The 17,203-nt window shown below is 44.3% G+C and overlaps 1 protein-coding gene across 1 annotated transcript in view; it reads right to left on the bottom strand.

Annotated features, from left to right (window-relative positions):
- MTUS2 (microtubule associated scaffold protein 2) overlaps window positions 1-13,846 on the bottom strand; it is a 264,605-nt gene extending 250,759 nt beyond the window's left edge. Inside the window, exons 1-2 of the mRNA XM_063149100.1 lie at window positions 13,785-13,846; window positions 4,974-5,047 (exon numbers count right to left, since the gene is read on the bottom strand). The gene's annotated coding sequence lies outside the window, so the exon portion shown is untranslated. The remainder of the gene's footprint in view (window positions 1-4,973; window positions 5,048-13,784) is intronic.
- Between the last annotated feature and the right edge of the window lie 3,357 nt (window positions 13,847-17,203).

The following is a 17,203-nucleotide window of genomic DNA, read 5'->3' as shown; positions in this document are numbered from 1 at the left end:
AAGGGTTTTTGGGGTAGGCATCCTGCTACTAAGCCACACGATGCTGAATGAAAAGAGTCTTCTTGTCCCAAAACATCTACAAGCTAATTCCTGCTCTGTGGACTTGTTTCCAGCTGGAATGCTGCTCCTTAGAAACAAATCAAATTGTGTGATTATAGATGGGAAACCAGAAACTTGAGATGTAGAATCATAGATTCATTTAGGTTGGAAAACACCCTTAAGCTCATCAAGTCCAACCATTAACCCAGCACTCCCAAGTCCACCACCAAACCATGTCCCCAAGTGCCACACCGGCACATCTTTTAAATATCTTCAGGGATGGTGACTCAACCACTTCCCTGGGCTACCTGTTCCAATTCCTGACAATTCTTTCTGGGAAGGAGCTTTTCCTAATACCCAATCTAAACCTCCCTTCATGCAACTTGAGGGCCTTTCTCTTTTCCTACTGCTTGTTACCTGGGAGAACTTGCACCTGGCTATGCCCTCCTTTCAGGCAGTTGTAGAGAACAACAAGGCTTCCCCTGAGCCTCCTTTTCTCCAGGCTAAGAAACCCCAGACTTCTTAGCTGCTCCTCACAGGACTTGTGCTCCAGACCCTTACCCAGCTCTGTTTCCCTTCTCTGGACATGTTTCAGCACCTCAGTGCCCTCCTTGCAGTGAGGGGCCCTGAACTGAGCACAGAGCTTGAGGTGCTGCCTCACCAGTGCTGAGTAAGGCTTTCACAACCCACCTGAATGCATACAGTGAGTCATTCTGCAGGTTCCCCACTCATGGCACTTAGCTGTCAAAATACCTTTGTGATGACACATTTCAATATTATACTGTGCTTTTCTCAGGCATTTGCATTTGATCACCTCATGTGAACTATCCTCTGTCTGTACAGCTCATTACAGATCCTCCCCAAGTCTGTATGTGAGAGTCATTTCTGGCAACAGAGCAAGATCACACCTTTAGCAGCCACTAGCTGGTGAGAATTTAATTTCTAGGTGCATGCTGTTTTCACTAAACCATTTACCTGGTTATCACAGTAACAGCCATTTCTCATGACTTTACTTTCAAGGCCTTCCCAAGGAAGGAGAAAAGAGAAGGTTTATCAGCTTTTGACCTCAGCTGCTTTCTAGAGCCAGCCCCAGCACCAACTCCAGCTCAGGAAGTTTGCCTTGTCTGCACAGCAGCCAAGCAATGACCACTGGCTTGCAAAAGGCCACAGGGGCTGGGAGCTGCCAACTCAAGAGGTCTGACCAGCAAACAAGAGCCTCCCCATGTCAAAACAAATGGCCAAAATACTTGTGATTGGTGTACTGCAGAGCTAGAAATAGAAAGCAATTCTTTCACCATACTGTGGTATTTGAATAGCTACTCTTTTAAAAGGGCAAACAGTTCATTCCCCTGAAAGCTTGCTTGCAATGGCAATGGTTGGGCTTCGTTTCAGTAAATATTAGAATTGCCTTTTTCAAAAAGGAAGCTCAATTCTTTTAAAGGTTAAGAAGGTAACAGACAAATACACGATTAAAAAACCCCAAAACACTAAAAGGCACTCTACTTATTTATGAGAAAAAGAGTGGGAAGATAAAGCCATGGATACCACATGTCCAAGAAGGAAAACAATCTGGAGTATTGACAAATGACAAGCTGAGAGAGAGGCTGAGGTCTGCTAGAAATCCAACAAGTGAGGTATTTCTCAAGTATGTATCCTCAAAGGTATGAAACATTGAATTTTATTCTAGCAGAGAATCTGTTCTGGAAGGACCACTTTAAAAGTGTGGCTTTGGGAAAGTCTGCAAATTTTAGTCAGGGCTTAATATAAGCAAGCAGTGATACCAACTCCAACCAATATCATATTGAACTTCTACAGGATACAGGTAACCATTTAACCAGAAAATTATGATTTAATACAGGCAAAGGGCAATGCTCTAATTTCTTTTGCAAATGGAAAACAATGTAGAATCTTAACCAATATCTAATTTATTTTTTTGGATAATTTAGAAAGACCATTTCACAAAATTAAAAACAAATCATATGTTAAACTGAGCAGAGGAAAATAGTCACATACAAAAATATAAAAGGACCTGCTAAGAAATGCTTTATTACATGACAAAAATAAAAAGGAAAGTCACTATGCTACAGACATGAAAGGAAGCTTTTATGGTTGAAGAGTCCTGGCTACAGAGAGCGAAAGCAGCAGCAGAGAAATCTGTAAAACAAATGCATAGTACATAACAGATGGGGGAAAGACACTCTTAGCAATGAATACAAATTAACATAGCAGAAATGCAAGCAAACAATGGAAGCAAAAACCAGCAAAAACTGTGCTGAGGTTTATGGCAAGAGGAGCTCCTCCCTGAATGAACAAGAATAAGAGAATGCCAAGCAATGACTTCAATAGTTGGTCAATTCCAGACAAAAATTACCAAAAAATTCAGAAAAAGACAGATTTGACAACTACTTCTCTGCATTCAGAAAGATGCAAGGTGTCCTATTCACTTGTTACAGTGATAAAGATACCACTATGACTTGAGAGAGCTTGAAAGAGCCCCTCAGTTCAAACCCTGCATTCAAGAGCAGAGGGCAGGTGAATCAATAACTTTTAATTCAATGACTCTAAAAGCCATAGGTGCACTAAAGGTTCCTGGTGACTGGAAAGACTTGCTATCAAAGCAGCATTTACAAGGGTTAAGTGGGATAAGCAAAGCACCTATCAAGCAGTTAGACTGACATCAGTAGTAAGCAACAGCAGGGAAAGATTAGCATGGGACACAATCAATAAGGCATTGAAAGACAGTCACATAATTAACACCAATCAACACAGCTGTATGGAAAACAGGCCTGGCCATGTAAATCTGATCATTTGTATGCAGTGACATCATCATTTGATAATGGTATGTGCTGACAGCACGTATTTCTAGCCCTAATTTCCCACTAGGCAGTGATTTAAAGTCATGCTATACATAAAATCCTGAATTAAAAGATTCACCATACTAAATCAACACTGCTCGTAGCAAGTGAATTTCAAAAGTGACTAGCTAAATGGATTACTACACTGAGAATCAACATCCTGATAATAGAATCCTTGTCAGTCCAGCAGGGGAAAGAAGTGAAGTACAACACTCAGAAGCTCAAAAGAGATACAGGCTGTCTTGGAAGGCAAGGCTCATTATTTACTGAAATTTCATGGTGGCATGGTAGATTGAGTACTACTGGCACCCTTTAAATCAAACCTGGTCTCTTTCAAAAAGATGTGCTAAATAAAAATTAAAGGACTACTACTGAAATGCTGTGAATTCCTCGGACCTCCACAGAGCAGGCAAGAAGAATAGATATTCATGTGGTCCTCTTTGGTCTTTAACTTCATAAGCCTAGGAAACAACAACCCAAACATTATTAATACCTCAGGAATTTAATGCAATAAGTGAATCATGCTTAATCCATCTGATACAGAATAAAGTGTCTTGAGTGTTTCTATGGGTTTTCAACTGTAATCCAGTGTTAAATTGCTGGATGACTGTTAAAATATTGTCAAGTCACTCCCCTGAATTTCTGATTTTTTGGCTGAAAGCAGCAAAAATCTAGCCCTATGCACAAATGGGGAAGGGCAGCTTCAAACTCTTGATCCATACCTCCCCACATAGATCACTTCAACCTGTTCCTAGGAAGTGTTATTAACAGTGACACTACCAGAACAGTATTTCCATGGCATATCAGAAAGCCTCCTAGCAGGCACAGCTGTGACTAACACTAATTTCATGCAATTAGAGTTGTGCTCTTATATACCCATCATCTTCCTAAGCTGTGGGCTGAGATCAGTACAAGAGGTGAAAGTCACATTACCCCTGCCAAACATTATTTGATTCTGTCTGAAACAAAACACAGGGTTTTGAAAATGTCATTCTGGAAACAACTCTGGAACGGGCCAGAGGATTTATACTTCCAGTTTTGCAGCAGGCACCACAATTGCTTCAAGACTTACACCCCCAATGATGAGTAGGCACAGTTACAACCACTTTTAAACCAGTGCCATTTGTAACAATGGAAATGCATTTAAAAATATTTCTATACAATCTTTGCATCACTCAGTGTCCTGCAATGTTGTCCTCAAAGAGAAGATGTGCACTGCACTGAGCATCCTCTTCTTTCATGTGGGACAACACAACAGGGCTGGAGCATCACAAGCCACCTGTGAGCCCATGAATACAAGATCCCTCCTCTTTGGTGTTTAGCCACCTGATGCTGCAGGCTTATGACCAGGATGTATGTGCCACCCAGACGACAGTGTCACTCCAGTTCAATCACTTACTTCCCAGCCATAATCACAGTATTTGTGACTGAGTGTGACTGTCACCAGAGAAACTGCTTTTGACTTTGGGTCTCCCCAGTGGAAAGAGCAACTTTCCATCAACTTATGCCCTGTTGATGTCTGAACTTGTCCAGCCAAACTGTTTTTTATCACTTGAGGGACAGGATCATGCCTGGCCACAGGAGATGCATGCACAGAGAGTTCAGCAGGCATTGTTATTGCTCACCATGAGCACAGCCTTGTGCCGCTACAGCACAGCTTTTCCAGGATCTATGTCACAGTCTTCTCCCCACTGACAAAGTTATGCCTTCCCAAGCATGAAAGACTATCTTCAAATAGTGTTACAATGCCTCAAAAAGTAGCAGGATTTACTTTAGATATATATAGTACATTGGTTTAGATAGTCATATTTTCAGTGTATGCTATGTCTAACAAACAAAGCAAAAACATTAGGAAAGCAAAGGTCTATCTTTGTTCCATAATTTCCCACAGTAAAAAAGCCTCATGATCTGCTTTGAAATCACCTTTATCTCTACTGCTTACACAATCATTAAATGGAATTTTCATTGGATAAAATAGCACTATTCAAAAAAATTCAAAGGTTTCTTGAAAGAGTTCTTTAGTGGCAAATACATTTAAAAGATGAAATCAGACATTAATAATACAGAAGACAAGCTTACCCAAAATGCTGGAAAAACAGGTTTTTCTTCCATTGGTGATAGCTTGCCTTAGAAGACAGTCCAAGGGTGGAAACCTTAAAAAAAAAAAAGAAAGAAAAACCAAAACAAAAGACTCATTACAACTAGAGTAGGTAACAAGGCCATACACCATCAAATCTTCTGTAAACACAGTGCTCAAGATTAAACATCCTGCTCTTCTGATTAGGATCCTGTCCAAGTTTCCTGGCATTAGCTCACAGATAAGCTGATCTGCCTTAGCACTGAGTGAAGCGAAGCAACGCACCTACTCTTAAAAGGGGAAGAGGCTACAAAACCTTTGTGAAACAAACTCCACATTTTCTGTTCCTCTTCCTCTGGAATATCTTTAGAGTAAGTCAACACTCAAGTCAAATTTAGGTACAGAAACTGAAGGGGAAGCACAGATTCCACCCAGTCAGGTTTTCATATATTTACCGAGATCATTGTTTTACAGATACTCTGTGCTACTTGACACCTTGTCCCCTTGCCACATTTTGATGTGACATGGGTGATGTGGTGTTGTTTGGGGAGATTTAGCTGCATTTGCTTGTGATGAGATCATCCAGAAAAAGTATGGAGGGAAAGAAGGAAAACAAGAAAGGGTGAGGAAGATCATCCGGAAAGCATGCAGAAGGAACTTCTCACAGAAGTCAGGAAAAGATTGCAATCACAAAAACTAAACACTGGAATCAGAGAATGTGAGTTATGTCAAAAAACAACAGGTCGAGGCAGAGAAGGAAAGAAAGCCAGTCCTGAGATTTGACAAGCAGTCATGAAATGTGCTTTTACCAGTGGTAAAAAAAAGGCCGAAGCCAGACTGCTGAGATTCAGAGATGAAAAAAGAACAGGCTCTCTCAAGTAGCACTAACCAGTTTAAAAAAACAATAAAAAGAGGTGAAAAATATTTTGGGTTTGGATTTTAGAGGGGGAAAAAAATATATGGGATTTTTTTAAATTATGTCAGTGATGTGCATTTATTTATATTATGATGGGAAACAGACAGGAGATATTCAAGTGAAGAATTAAGATATAGGAGTGCGTGGAAGACCAAGATAAGGGATCTTACTGTGGGACCAGCAGAGCAGGTGGAGTTTAGGTGAGATCTGACAGTATAATAGAGAAAAGGGAAGAGAGAAAGAATGGGGAAGTAAAGGCAAGGGTGGAAGGGTAGATCATGGCAGTCTTTTTTTTCCTTGTGGTAAAGACCAAGTGGAGGAAAGTTAGATGAAAATCTTGGAAAATATTGGAAGATGTAAGATATAAATGGTATTTTAGGAAACAGATTTAATCAAATAGTCTTTCAAAATGTTTTGTTCACATGCAACTGATGATAACTACTTATGATACATTTCACATGAATGTGGTAAAATACCAAATCCAAAATAACTCTCAGCCAAGCATACACTAATGGCTATAAAATAAATCTGTATTTTAATATGAAACTCCAGGTACATTTTACCATTTCTCCCCCATCTTCTATTTCCCAACAATGCAGGTTACTTCTTTTCAAATAACTCAGTAAAATTAACTTGTGTGTTCAGCCTCATTAGCCACCATCTCCATTCCCCTGCAGTTTTAATTAGATAGGTCTCTTTGTGCACAGCTGCCTCAATCCTTCCCTCCAAACAATCCCACAATGTTGCTTCTTTCACATCATCATTCTTCAAATGCTCCCGATTACACCAGAGGCAGCCCAGGTGATCAGGGCAGTGCAGAGCTCTCCCATGGAGATGGAGAGGCAGGATCTGCGTCTGCACCCAGCAACACACATACACCCCTTGGGCAGGGCTGAGCTGCCCTTCCACACTCTTCCACCCATTTTAAATAAAAAGATTTAATTAATGACAACTTATGACAGAAGGGTCAGACCCTCTGCATGGACACCAAGCTCCAAACTTTTCCCATTAGCCTCCTTTCTGCTCCATGAGCCATCCTTCCCCTGAAACATCACACCCACACCCATCCCATGCAATCACAGAGCAGGAACAAGGCCCCCACACCCCACCAAAGCTGGGGGAGGGTCACAGGTGTTCCCTGACCTCAGAATGATACCTGGCTGCAGCTCTTCCCCCACAGCACCCACCCTGGCAAGCCCAGCACATCCCTTGAGGCATCGAGACATGGCATCATCCCAGAGACAGGAGAAAGCCTCACAAGGACCTGCTCCAAAAGTCTGATCTAGCCTTAGGTTTTTCAGGGTTTTTTTTGGGTGTTTTTTTTTAAATTAGCACAGGAACAAAGGTACCAAAGCCATAAGATGACCAGTTTTCAGCTGGAAATGGAGATAAATGCTGATGGTTTCAGGAAAAAAAAATGGAAGTGGTAAAGGATCAGGTCTACTCCTGAGGAGCAAGGCAGGACTTTTTATGGGCAGGGCTCCTGCTTCAATCACTATTTGCAATCTTTTAGAAGAAAGACTGTAAATCCAGCAAGCATGATTGGCAGAAAACCCCTCAGAGCAGAGGACCTCTGCTCCATGGCTATCCTGCAGCCCCAGAGGAGAGCCTGGGGAGCTCAGCACCACTCCCAGGCTATTCCTGGCTGCCCAGGGTCAGCAGCAGCACAGCAGGGATTAAAGCAACTTAGATTTGTTATGTAAGGGACATGTTGCTCATGGCTTCTCTCAAATCCCAAAGATGTTGCTATTATGTAATAGGAACAATCAAACAGGGCAGCTTTTCTGTGATTTGATTTTTTAAAAGTGCTGAGCAGCTGAAAATGAACAGTGGGATTCCGTCAGACTCAGTGTTATGTTTTCCACTCTAAATCCAAGTTTAACCTTGAAAATGCTGTAGCTTATAGGGACAATGACTCAGCTCTCACTTCACTCTAGATACAGAAAAAGAAAGAAAACTTCTTCCACCTCCCCACCAGGTGACGAGCACAGCTTTCGCCTTCTGAACCAAGCCTGAGGGCTTTCATTGTTTCAGCATCAGTATCTTGCTGCCTCTACTGACATTTAAGGATTACTCATATGAATAAAGGCTGAGGACCTGGCTCTGAACTTTGCTGCTTGGACTGGATGGTGGCTGTGAGCCACCCTGACACTTGGGCTTTCATCAATGAAAAATGCAAGCTCATTTGCCAGAGTCTCAAGAGTTTGTCGTCTTAGATTGTTACTGTAACAATTTTGATGGTAATGCACACAATTTTGCATGATACATCTATGCATACACATATTACTTTAAAAAACATGCATATCAATGCAGGAAATTCCATTGTTTGTGTAAATCACTTAACTCACACGTGGGGCATGCTCCAGCAGTATCAAGGATGGAGAGACGCAGGTGTTTCAGGGAGTCCTGGTTGATCATTTAATCAAGCTGCCATCATATCAAGATTAGCACTTCAGCCAGTCTGGTTTTGTTTTAGAAAGTTACTAATTTCCAGCTTACAAACAACATCCAAAGAATTTTTCCTTTTTTTTCCCCAATGTTTTCTTAGTTTGAGATCTGAAAAGGAGAAGAGCACTATTTTGATGTAGAGCTGATTTCCTATCTATTCTCCTTGCCCCTCAACCTTCTAGCACATTGAAGAAACAGTCCAGTTTCAGTGCTCATACTAAATATTTGTGATCCTTTTAGCATTAAACCCCAAACAAGCTGTTCAGATTGTGATGGTGATACAGCAAACCTGTCCTAAGCACTTGTACCTGGTCTGACATTTCTAGTCTTGTTCATGCAGCTGTTGGAGTCCACCAAAGCTCATGTGAACGGTTTCCAGAGGCTGTGTTACTGTTCCTTCCTTTTTAAAGCCTCACCACACAAGAGCAAAACACCAAGAGCAAAACACCAATATCACACCAAGAGCAAAACAACTTTGCAGCAGCAGCAAGAGAAGGACCTAAGATCTCCATGGTCTGATGGACCAGAAGGAACAAATTCATCCTTAGAGCATGTCTCTGCTGAGGTCTTACATGGTCAAGTGTCATTTACTTTTACATTTCTTATCTGTGCCCAGCATCTGCCTGTGCATAGCACATTATGATTCCTCCCAGCATTCTGGCATGAACAAACTGCATCAAGGTCAGAAATACTTAATACAAAGCTTTATATTTTTCTCCCATTACAATCTAATTGTGATCCAGTAACACTAACATACTGTGGAGCACAGAAACGCATTACCTGGGTAATGCCCTCTCTGAATTTGTCTGGCAGGATGAATTTGAGAATTACTGAGAGACCTGCCTCAGACTGAAATCACAGGTGGCTTGAAAGGTTGCTGTTCCATGCGCCCCCTGTGAAACTTGGCAGAGAAAATAGGCCAGAGGGCAAAAGAACTATCAGAGCATCTCTCTTTGAGCTACCCTTGCCTGCCAGACTGGCTCTTTGACAGCCCTAGTGTTTTGCCATAACATAGAGCACTCCATAAGGACAATAAACATGGAAGCCAACTCATTTAGAATAAGCAATCGAATAGTTAAAATTCAAAAAGTAAAATTTAATAGAGAAACTAATTTGCCCAGTACCTGTTTTAGAGGCTTGTTTACTTTTTAGCTGTGATTTCAAAGGGAAGCAATTCTCCTGCAAGTGCTTGGTGATTGTGCCCAAGAAGTGAGACTCACAGCTGTGCAAAGAAGAACAAGTTATGCCTTTCTTCCAGCCTTGCATCCCGTGCAGCAGCTGTTTTTAAAGCAGTTTATAGCCCTCAGGCTCATATAAGGAGCAGCAACCTGTATTACACCAACATCTGAATTGAGAGCCACAGCTGCAGGCCAGGAGGGCAACCCAAGAAAATTGGGATGCTTTTGCTAGTTCTGTGGATTGCATAAAATCACTGATCTGCAAGCTATGTCACTAACAGCAAAAGCCTGGTTACTGCTGCTACACCAGATGCTTCTGAGGATTAAGCCATTTTCAGAGATGTTTGATGTTGAGACCTCTGCTGGAACAAAACAGACTTCACCATCCACAGTCCCCAAATGCTCTGTAAGAGTGAGCCAGCACAGGCATGGTCTTAAACCAAAGTTCCCATATTTACATAGGAACAAAACTTGGATTTCCTCACCTTCCACCCAATGCACCATTGGTTCACTATATGCTATGCCACACTACTCACAAAAGTGACATTTACTTTTCCTTGAGCAGAAGACAGGTCCTGCCCTAAAATGTGAAGATTCACTATATCAGGAGCTTAGGAACTGCTTGCCTGACTGTCAGCTTTGTACCCTCTTAATTTAAAAAGAAAATACAAATCCTTTAAGAAATTACTAAGGCAACTGCTTAGATAGTCTTTCAAAAAAGCAAGGTCTAGCACACAAGTCTTATGAGGAGAGCTGAGGGGGCTGGGGCTGTTTAGCATGGGGAAAAAGAGTCTTGGGGGACCTTATTGCTTTCTACAACTGCACAGAAAAAAGGTTGTAATGAGGTGAGGGTGGGCCTCTCCTCATGGGTAATAAGCAACAGAACAAGAGGAAATTGTCTCAGTTTGTGACAAGGGAGGTTTGGATAGGTTAGGTTGGATATTAGAAAAAATTAATTCACTGAAAGAGTTGTCAAGCACTGGAAGAGGCTGCCTAGGAAAGTGGAGTCACCATAGGTGAAGGTATTTAAAAGACCTGTAGATGTGGTACTTGGAGACATAGTAGACTTGGCAGTGCTGGGTTAACAGCTGGACTATTTTTCATATGCTTTCAACATTTTACATATATGTCATTTGGCTGCAAAATAATGACCTGGTTCTCTGTCATAACAGAGTAACATGAGGCAGAGCTTTAATTGGTATAAATCACTTGGTTGTCAAGTTACAGCAAATTATAGCAGCTAGCCATTTCTCCACTTGCTTTGCAGCCTACTGACTCTTACTAAGAAAATATTTCTTATGAAGTCATTGGCAGAGGCCAGTCAGGTGATTTCAGCATTTGGTTGTATTCTGGAGATCTTTCTGGTCACCTTAGGTGAAGCACTGGATCTTATCCTCTTTCCGGTTCCCCACTGGAAAACCCAGAATAGCAAGATGATACCACATAACAGCAGTGGGCAGAACAACAAACAAATCAGGTTTACAGAGAGAACAGCATCAAATGTATACCCAGCAACAGAAAGTGACAGCATTCCCAGGCTCACAAGGATGCTACTTATATTAGGATAGTGCCAGAGTAAGTTACAGCAAAATCCATCTGAATTATTTTCCTAAAGAAAAACTGTTTCAACAGGTTTGAGTTGGCAGTAAAAAAGTTCAGGTACAGAACAAAGCACCATACACTGAAGTTTTGCCCTCCTTTGCTACTTTCTTTTCAGTTTCAGCTGCTTATGACTTCCTTAACAAAACTGACTGCAGCAGGTTTGGTAATAGTTGCATTTAAACAACGTCAGTATAATTATAAATAACTTCAGATAAAATGCAGTACTTGTGGAGGGAAAGCATTTGCTAAATCAGCTGTGTCTCAATAGTCTTTTTAGCAGCCTCAGCATCCAGACAGGGGAGGAGGAGAGGAGATCCTCTTGCACTGCTTTCTGCTGGCATTTCAGCAAATACCTTCACCCAGATGTCCACTATTACTCCTAGATCTTTTCTCTTGCAGAGCCTTTAATCAAATACTAAACCAAACACTGTGTATGAGTCTCTGCTGTACTGTGCTTCACTTTACCTGCCGTTGTATGACTTTCCAGAGAGCACATATTTAAGTGGAACTGGCTGTAACTCTGTCCTGCGCTGATTTCTGGTACTTCCTGAATGAACTTAAGAGACAGAGAACACACACTGAAAGCTGAAAATCTTGGTTTTCCTAACTTCAGAGAGAGGACTAATTCTCACTGGTTACCAATTTCCCTGCACAGGCTCTGATGTGCTTTACAGCTGTGGAAGCTGCACTTCTGCTGTTAGCTCTCCTCTCCTAGCTTCCTAAATAGCTAGCATTGCTTACTAGAACATAAGTGTATTTTGCATAAACATACACACTCCAGAAATTAAGGCCATGAGTTTAAAGCTGCTTTCCTGCTTGTTACAGTTGCTATCACTAAAATAAAAGATAACACCCTAGAAAATTTTACCATAGAAAAAGCTTTAAAGAAATTAAAACCTATTTATCCGACCCAACCCAACACTTGCCATTTGTTAGAACAGTAGCCAAATATCCACCTCTGTCCTTAAAGAGAAAAATATACAGAGCAACATGGTACCATATCAAAAGCTACTGCAGATAACCACATGGACACAGCCTTGCAAGCATTTTCCTCGGTGTCTGTGTCCCATCCCATCTCCACACCCCACCCATTCCCAGGTAGCAATTTCCAAACTAACAGTGCAGCACCGAAAGAGTTACTTACAGGATCCCCCTTCTGTACCTTAAAATAGAGCTGATTCTCCAGAAATGAAGGTGAAGCTAAACACCGTGGAATGAGAAGTTAACCCTCATTTGCACACACATAGCTCTCTCCTACCGCTTCCCGGCAGCACTGGCTGCGCTGCTCTCCACCACGGATTGCATAAATAGGAGACAAGTAGCTGGGCATATTTAATTGCATTGCAAACAGGCAGACCCAGTAAAGGGTTTATGTAGCATGGGATACAGAAAAGCCCACAACCTTGCTTGAAATTGGCAATGAGAAACGATAAAACTCTCAAACACTGCACTGGGTGTAAGGAGCATAAAACAATCCCTCTATGAAATCACACACAAACCAAAACAAAGCATTTATGCATCACATTACAGCCAGCTCATCGGCTGCCAAGTGCCTCCTTAATGCAGCCATCCGTTGCAAAGTTAACCTGCATGCAAACACTTGACAGGCAAATGATTTTGCTACCGATGCCTTACTACAAGCAAATATTTCTAACGCTTGATCCGCAGAGAGATGTTTTTTGGTTTTTTTTTGTTTTTTTTTTTTTTTTTACTTTCGCCGTTTTAATGCAATGATAAATATCGAGGTTCCCGCTGGCTTACTCTTTTCATGTTTAGCGCAACCTGGGATCATTGGCTGGCTCGCAGAGGCACCTGTAGGGAGCGGGCGCCAAGGCACACAAGCCCCTTCGGCACTGTCACCTTCGGGAGGCAGCGATGGGCACCGGGGAGAAAGGAGCAGCGGCAGAGACAGAGAGGGAGCTAAAGCAAAGAGCAAAAGGGCACCCGCACTCATTTAAACAGAGTTTTATGAAACGACCGATCTGGATGAACAGCTCTTCACGCAAAGGCATTTCACTTGAGTAGGAAGACCTGGATTCGCTGCCCTATCTTCCACACGTTTAGCTCTCCCTTCTTAGAAAAACGCAGCTTTTTATTCATAGTAGCTGCTTTACCTTCCGTCATCTTTCGGAAAAATAATGGGATGCCATGGACGGGGCTGAGAGTAACAGCAGCACTTCAGCCCTGCGCGCCCGTGGGTTGCCGGCAAGCTCGGCACCTGCCCTGAGCCCGCCGCTGGCCCGTGCCGAAGGCTCGGCCCTGTCCCGGGGTCCCCAGCCCTGCCGGGACCCTGTTTCCCCAGGCACTGTCCCCCCGCTGGCAATTCCGATCCGCGCACGGACAGCAAAGCCCGCTCCAGCCAGTCCGGTTATTGACATCCCCAGAACTTTTGCCTGAATGGATTTCATCACAAATATTATCCACCCTGACAAGCTGCTCTTGCTCCCCCATCTCCTGCCCGCAGCAGGGGTACAGGAGCATCCGCCAGCCCCGCCGCGCCCCTCCCTCACGGGAGCCATCCCCGTCTCCTGGAGCTTTTGCCCGCGTCCCGTTCCCGGCGCCCCGGGGGCGGTGAGCATGGAGCAATAGCAGCCCCGGGGAGACGCGGGGCAGGGAGGGGCGCACACCCCCGAGGCGGGAGCGGAGCCCGCGGGATGCGCGGCGCTCACCTGCCTCAGTAGCGGCGCTGACGCTGCCGGCGCCGCTCCCGCCGCCTGCGCCGCTGCCGGGCCGGACGGACGGCGCGGGCCGCGCTCGGGCCCGGCTTTTATAGCGAGCGCCGCCGCCCAGCAGCGCCCCCTGCGGGCCCGCCCGCGCCCCGCGCCCCGCGCTCCGCCCGCGCCCGCGGGAACCCCCGGCCGCACGGCTGTGCGCGCTCCTGCCGCGCCCCGGCCCGCTCGCCTCTCCAGGTTAGCGCCCCGGTTGGCTTTTCCATCCCGGCTAGCGCCCTGGAAGCACGTAGGTGGTTGTTAGCACGTTACCGAATGGGAATTTTGTTCTGGTTTTGGTTTTTTGTTTTTGGGGATAAGGGAGGGAAATGTTTAGGATCAGCGTCTGCGTAATAGTGCCTCTGATAGCATCAGGCAGAAACGGGACTTGCTCGTGGCACGGCTTTTCTGCTCCTTGCCTGGCTGCCCTCGAGTCCTCCCTCACTCCGAGTTCATTTCTCTTTCAGTTTACAATGAGCAAGATAATAGAAAAACAAACAAATAAATGTTTATTTATTTAAATAAATAGCAAGAGACAGATTTGCTTCTCAGCAAAACTTGTAACTCGAAGAGTAATCTCCGTCACTTTTGCTATGCTTAAACTGCAGCCCAAGGGTTTTACTCCCGTAGCAAAGAGAGCTCTGTGGTACCGGCAGAGGATCTGTATTGTGCGTTTACAGCCTTATCTACACCTACAGCCCGTGCTACGGCTCTCTCTGCGGGCATTGTCACATTCCCGGTGAGCTGGCGCTCATTGTTTCAATCAGCTCTTAACGTCGGCAGCAGGCACGAGATCAGATGGGAGTTTTATGATCTGTGTCTAATGCTGGGCAACTCAATTAATTTTTATGAAGTCCTCTGGGCAAATGCATGAGGATGTGTTCAGGAGGGGGTGATGAAGGGATTCCTGGATTGCGAGGCCGGCCAGATGATGCACAGCATCCTCCTGTCTGGGAGCCCCCGCAGTGATGCCTGGAGACACCGGGAGAGCAGCCAGGAGCTTGCACAGAGGTATGAGACAGAGTGCCTGGGAGCCTAGGGAGACATGGGAAGAAATGTCCATTATCTGCATCCCAGTGCCAGCCTGGCCCTTTGGCAGCTGGGATTCAGTGGAGTATTGAGGAAAGGCTTTGCCTTCCTGGTGCCTGCCTCGTCAGGCTGGTGTCACAGCCTCACACGGCAGGACAGCCACTGTCACAGGGTATATCCTTATTTCCCAGGCACACAATAACTTCCTTATTTCTGCCTGTGCTCAAACACACTGTGCTTGCATCTGTCTGCAATCTGAAGTGCCAAGTACCATCCCTGTGGCACCATAAGGGTGTCTCTTATCCTTAAAGGACCTTCCTTTAAGGTTTGTCTTCCTGCTGAATAAAGCTGTGTTCCTCCCCCACACCCAGCCACACCACTCTGGACTAAATGATACGCTTCAGTTACAAAGACAATGAAGATAAAGGATCTCAGCTGGTAAAGTCACTGAGAGCATCTCTCTGGCCAGCACAAAGGAGGACAAACCCTGACAAACCAGGCACTGGCTGCTTTATCTGGGGTGATTTAGGACATGAACCCTCCTGCCTCCCAGCAAAGCAAGGCAGGACAGGAGACGCGGCTGCACCTCAGCTCACAATTCATAATATTATTTATGTTCAGGCCCTGAGCTTATCTATGGCTAAAATAAGGAGAGGGGATTCAGAGGAAGTTAATTAAGCCATCCCACACCTTAGCCACTGATTTTCAGGAAGCAGCAGTGCCATTTGTCTTGTCCAAAGGCATTACCATGAAGCTGTTGACAACAGAGACTTAGCAGGCTTTCACTGCCCTCTTTTACATCAGTATTTGAAAGGACCCACTGGCCCTATTAAAACAGGGACAATAACAGAGAAGGTCCAAATTTACCCAAAATATTAATCAGCCTGATCTATTATATGGGGGAAAAAAACTAAGATACATGCCAGCATCACATATCTTCCCTCAATCATTTTTGCAAACAATCATTGCTCTCTTCCTTTAACTTCTGATCATGGAACTATTGCACTCTAAAAGATAATTCATGCTGTTATCACACCTAATTAAAAGCTACTTAGCTGTAGAATGTGGGCTTCACTTTATTTTTAGATTCTGTGCAGAACTGAAATTATCTGCTGTAGATAATTCACATAAACTTGTTTTTCTTCAACATTTGGAAGAGAGATCTCTAGCCTATAAAAATGTTCAATGAAAGATTTCTTATGCAGCTCCCACAAGCAGAAGGCATAACAAAGGAATAGTTGTTTCTGCTGCAAAGAGTAAAAGAAAATGATGAGAAACTGAAGAGGGCATGGCTTTGATAAACAGCAGGCAGAGCAGTTTCAAGCCAAACCCACTTTGTCAGTGTGTTTAGGAACAAGCTGCTGCAGCCACAGAGAGGTGGCAGAATAGCCTCACACATAGAGCTGGAAAGAGAAGGCAGAGAGGGGGCCCTGGGGCAGGGCAGGTTCAGCCTGCCTTGGAGCACACCAGGCTGGATGGGGCCCTGATGGAGCTGGGGGATGGCACAGCCACACACCTTGGCCACGGCTGACCTGCCAAGGCCCACAGGTCTTCCCTCGCTGTCGTTAGGAGCATGGATGGTTGGCACACTGGAGGCACCTCTTGCTGCACATCCAGGCTTCATCCCTGGTGTTTGAACAAGCACCAGGATACCTCAGTGGCTCTGATTGTACTGACAGACACGGTGGGACCAGGGAGCCAGCTGGATTGGTGATCATCCCTGCTGATTAATTGCAAGTGTGCTGCAAGGCCGGTGCTGTGTAGCCTGGGCACAATCCTGTATGGGACAGTCCCATACAGGAGGGATTGTCCCCAGCAAGCAGCAGAGTAGGGACTGCAGTGCTTCCCATTTCCATAACCCTGTGCAGGCTGCCAGCTCTGTCACAGGAGGCTAATCAACCACAAACTTCACTCCAAGTCATGCAATCCACACCCTGTTTCATGCAATAAAACACCATTCCTGTGGGCTGCTGCACAGCTTTACATTTGCTCAGGCAGCACAGGTTGGGAAGGAAAAAAAAAAGAAAACATCTCTGCATTAATACCAATGTCTTGGGGCCACAGGGGCACCAGATGGGAGCCCAGGATCAAGCACTGTGCAGCATGGATATAGCCAGTCTGTGCCCCTGGCAGCACTTAGTGATAAATACAAAGCTGGGGATGCCAGAAAGCTGCATAAGGCTCATTTCTCTCCAGGAATAAGCAAGAGTCACAATCGGTGTTCAGCTTTGCAGATTATCTGGGAATGATGAAAGTCAGGGGAAAAAATAGCCTCTCCTCCTGTGCTCAGATAAAGCTGCAAAAGCTGCAACATCATATTAAAGGCTATTAGCTCCAGAAGATTTTTTAAA

The sequence above is a fragment of the Melospiza melodia genome, chromosome 2 (assembly GCF_035770615.1).
Source record: "Melospiza melodia melodia isolate bMelMel2 chromosome 2, bMelMel2.pri, whole genome shotgun sequence".
In the NCBI taxonomy this organism is placed as follows: Eukaryota; Metazoa; Chordata; class Aves; order Passeriformes; family Passerellidae; genus Melospiza; species Melospiza melodia.
Note: the sequence above shows the minus strand (reverse complement) of the source record. Positions and strands in the feature narration are given on the sequence as shown.